The 4,890-nt window shown below is 44.8% G+C and overlaps 1 pseudogene; it reads left to right on the top strand.

Moving 5' to 3' along the window:
• Positions 1 to 334: 334 nt before the first annotated feature.
• LOC132432997 (small nucleolar RNA SNORA70) lies at positions 335 to 476 on the top strand (annotated as a pseudogene).
• The last annotated feature ends 4,414 nt before the right edge of the window (positions 477 to 4,890 follow it).

Here is a 4,890-nt window from a genome sequence, read left to right as displayed (position 1 = left end):
TAAATGATAATTTTTTTTCAAGTAAAAGGAAAATGATAACAGAATGAAATCTGGAACTTTACAAATTAAGGAAGAGAAATTGGAATGATAAATATCTGCGTTAGTTTCCTAGGATGGCCATAACAAATTACTATAAACCTAGTAGCTTGAAACAACAGAACTTTATTCCCTCATATACTCAGCTTCTGGTTGCTATAAGCCTAAGAATTTGTCCATTTCTTCTAGGTTGTCCATTTTATTGGCATATAATTTATTGGCAAACAGGATTAATCTCCAAAATACATAAACAGCTCATGCAGCTCAATATTAAAAAAACAAACAACCCCATCCAAAAATGGGCAGAAGACCTAAATAGACATTTCTCCAAAGAAGACATACAGGGGCCTGGTGCACAATGGCTGCAAACAGCAGCCTCCTCGGTAGTGTATGCAGCCTGTTGCCTGTGTGGGTTGCCCTAAGGGACCTTGGAGACAGCCCTTTCCAGTGGACATTAATGACTGGCATGCTGTTCCCCAATGTAGGCTCCAGACAGGTATGCGTGGTGCCTTTGGAAAGCCCCAGGGCACAGTGGCCAGGGTCCACATTGGCCAGGTCATAATGTCCATCCACACCAAGCTGCAGAACAAGGAGCATGTGATTGAGGCCCTCCGCAGGGCCAAGTCCAAGTTCCCTGGCCACCAGAAGATCCACATCTCCAAGAAGCGGGGATTTACTAAGTTTAATGCAGATGAATTTGAAAACATGGTGGCAGAAAAGCAGCTCATTCCAGATGGCTGTGGGGTCAAGTACATCCCTAATCGTGGCCCCCTGGACAAATGGCGGGCCCTGCACTCGTGATAGGCTTAGCACGCCCCCTCCCTACCCATGCCCACCAATAAACTCTACTTTCTTTTCCCTGAAAAAAAAAAAAAAAGACATACAGATGGCCAAGAAGCACATGAAAAGCTGCTCAATGTCACTAATTATTAGAGAAATGCAAATCAAAACTACAATGAGGTATCATCTCACACCAGTTAGAATGGGCATCATCAGAAAATCTACAAACATGCTGGAGAGGGTTTGGAGAAAAGGGAACCCTCTTGCACTGTTGATGGGAATGTAAACTGATACAGCCACTATGGAGAGAAGTATGGAGGTTCCTTAAAAAACTAAAAATAGAATTACCATATGACCCAACAATCCCACTACTGGGCATCTACCCAGAGAAAACCATAATTCAAAAAGATATATGCACCCCAATGTTCATTGCAGCACTATTTAAAATAGCCAGGTCATGGAAGCAACCTAAATGCCCATTGACAGATAAATTGATAAAGAAGATGTGGTACATACATACAATGGAATATTAGCCATAAAAAGGAACAAAATTGGGGCTTCCCTGGTGGCACAGTGGTTGAGAGTTTGCCTGCTGATGCAGTGGACACGGGTTCGTGCCCCAGTCTGGGAGGATCCCACGTGCCGCGGAGCGGCTGGGCCTGTGAGCCATGGCCGCTGAGCCTGCACGTCTGGAGCCTGTGCTCCGCAGCAGGAGAGGCCACAACAGTGAGAGGCCCGCATACCGCAAAAAAAAAAAAAAAGGAACAAAATTGGGTCATTTGTAGAGACGTGGATGGATCTAGAGACTGTCATACAGAGTGAAGTAAGTCAGAAAGAGAAAAACAAATATCGTATGTTAACGCATGTATGTGGAACCTAGAAAAATGGTACAGATGAACTGGTTTGCAGGGCAGAAATAGAGACACAGATGTAGAGAACAAACGTATGGACACCAAGGGGGGAAAGTGGCGGGGGTGGTGGTGGTGGTGGTGGTGTGATGAATTGGGAGATTGGGATTGACATGTATACACTAATATGTATAAAATGGGTAACTAATAAGAACCTGCTGTATAAAAAAATAAATAAAATTCAAAAATTCGAAAAAAAAAAGAGTGCTAATAATAATAAGTAAATAAATATGTCCTGCCACTCCCTTCTGGCTTGCACAGTTTCTGCTGAAAGATCAGCTGTTAACCTTATGGGGATTCCCTTGTTTGTTATTTTTCCCTTGCTGCTTTTAATATTTTTTCTTTGTATTTAATTTTTGATAGTTTGATTAATATGTGTCTTGGCGTTTTTCTCCTTGGATTTATCCTGTATGGGACTCTTCCTGGACTTGTGCTTCCTGGACTTGATTGACTATTTCCTTTCCCATATTAGGGAAGTTTTCAACTATAATCTCTTCAAATATTTTCTCAATCCCTTTCTTTTTCTCTTCTTCTTCTGGGACCCCTATAATTTGAATATTGGTGGGCTTAATGTTGTCCCAGAGGTCTCTGAGACTGTTCTCAATTATTTTCATTCTTTTTTCTTTAATTTGCTCTGCAGTTGTTATTTCCACTATTTTATCTTCCAGGTCACTTACCCGTTTTTCTGCCTCAGTTATTCTGCTATTGATTCCTTCTAGAGAATTTTTAATTTCATTTATTGTGTTGTTCATCGTTGTTTGTTTCCTCTCTAGTTCTTCTAGGTCTTTGTTAAACATTTTTTGTATTTTCTCCATTCTATTTCCAAGATTTTGGATCGTCTTTACTATGATTACTCTGAATTCTTTTTCAGGTAGACTGCCTATTTCCTCTTCATTTGTTAGGTCTGGTGGGTTTTTACCTTGCTCCTTCATCTGCTGCATAACTTACGGTGTTTGGGGTCTCCTTTTCACAGGCTGCTGGTTCGTAGTTCCCATTGTTTTTGGTATCTGCCACAAGTGGGTCAGTTTGGTTCAGTGGCTTGTGTAGGCTTCTTGGTGGAGCAGAGTGGTGCCTATGTTCTGGTGGATGAGGCTGGATCTTGTCTTTCTGGTGGCCAAGATTGAGTGTGGTGGTGAGTTTTGGGGTGTCTGTAAGCTTATTATGATCTTAGGCGCCTCTCTGCTAATGGGTGGGGCTGTGTTCCTGTCTTGCTAGTTATTTGGCATGGGGTGTCCAGCACTGGAACTTGCTGGTCGTTGAGTGAAGCTGGGTCTTAGCATTGAGACGGAGATCTCTGGGAGAGCTCTCGCCAGTTGATTTTACGTGGGGCCTGGAGGTGCCTGGTGGTCAGGTGTCCTGAACTCAGCTCTCCCACCTCCGAGGCTCAGGCCTGACACCCGGCTGGAGCACCAAGACCCTGTCAGCTACACGGCTCTAACATTATATCTAGTGGTAATGCAGACTAGAAGAGCTCTTCTGGAAACATTTGGCAGTTAAACATACACCTATCACATCTGGTTCCTAGGTACTTACTCAGGCTTAATTGTGAGAGGAGAGTGACTACCTCCTGCGCAGTAAGAAGGAATTTGGCAGGAGTTTGGGGATTGTTATATATCCTGTTTGTGTGGAGCTTACAAGAATCTGTGCATGTGTGGGAAATTCCCTGACAGTCCAATGGTTAGGACTCCGCACTTTCACTGTTGAGGGCCCAGGTTTGATCCCTGGCTGGGGAACTCTGGAGAATCCAGCCTGGATGGGAATGGCCAGGCACCAGGGGCCACACACAACTGGCTCTTCCTGGCAGAGGGCTCCAAAGGATAAGCGATGCTCATTGCAGCCCTCAGTGGATTGCAAAGGAGGACGGGGTTCAACTGGGAAAGCACCGTTGTCACTCCTGGAGAAGACAACGGAGCACCCTCAGGAGTTTTCTCTTCAATTCTCTGCTGTAGGCAGCCGAGCAGACTACTTCAAATCTTAAGTTTACAGTTTTATGTTCTTTTGCTTTTGGTTTTATTTTGTTTTTGGTAAGGAATGATGTTGAATACTACTGTTGCAGGTTGGATTTTCTGGAAGCAAATATTGAGATGGAGTTTGGGGAGCAAGATATTTATTAGGGACCAACATAAGTAAAGTGAAGCAGATTTATATATTTATTTTGTTTATTTATTTTTTGGCTGTGTTGGATCTTCGCTGCTGAGTGCGGGCTTTCTTTAGTTGTGATGAGTGGGGGCTACTCTTTGTTGCGGTGCACGGGCTTCTCATTGCGGTGGCTTCTCTTGTTGCAGAGCACAGGCTCTAGGCGCACGGGCTTCAGTAGTTGTGGCACAGGGCTTCAGTAGTTGTAGCTCATAGGCTCTAGAGTGCAGGCTCAGTAGTTGTGGCGCATGGGCTTAGTTGCTCTGCAGCGTGTGGGATCTTCCCAGACCAGGGCTTGAACCCGTGTCCCCTGCACTGGCAGGCGGATTCTTAACCACTGTGCCACCAGGGAAGCCCAAGCAGGCGGATTCTTAACCACTGCACCACCAGGGAAGCCCGGGAAGCAGAATTAGGCAAAGGCAGAAGTTAAACTGTGTTGCAGCCCAATGAAGCTGCCGCCAACCTAGCAGAGAACACTGAAGTGAATATTGCCTGTCAGAGTGTCTGATACCAGACCAGACTGGTCAGGCATTAAACCCCTACCTTGCTCAGTCACTGGGTGTGGGCTGTCTTGGGAAGGGTGTGACCTAAGGGGAGGCCCCTCTCATTCATGTTTGATTCCCAGGGTCTAGGAACAAGGCTTCTCATATGAGGTCCAAGGATAGCTTCAGCTTCTCATGAAATTTATAGCAAAACTGGAGGTGCATATGCATGTGTATGTTTTTCTGGGGAGAGGGTGTCAGGAATTCTCTACCCCCCAAATTGCTAAGAACCACAGGTTGGACAATGTCTAGCATATGGGCAACTTGGTATCCATCTCCTGCATCAGTGTGTTATGGAGTGGGGAGAGGAAGGATACTCTGTGCTGAAGGAGACAGGATATGTAAAAGCCTGGCTGTCGGCGGTGGAAGGTGAGTTAAGTAACAGGTCTGTGTGGTAAACCAGTAGAAGCTCAGTTTGCTCAGAGAGGAAGATACAGTCTAGGGAAAAATAAGGTTGAAGAAGTAAGGTAGCATGAAATTGTGAAAAA

This window comes from Delphinus delphis, chromosome 10, assembly GCF_949987515.2.
Source record: "Delphinus delphis chromosome 10, mDelDel1.2, whole genome shotgun sequence".
In the NCBI taxonomy this organism is placed as follows: domain Eukaryota; kingdom Metazoa; phylum Chordata; class Mammalia; order Artiodactyla; family Delphinidae; genus Delphinus; species Delphinus delphis.
The sequence above is the reverse complement of the archived record's forward strand: the minus strand, read 5'-3'. Positions and strand labels throughout refer to the sequence as shown.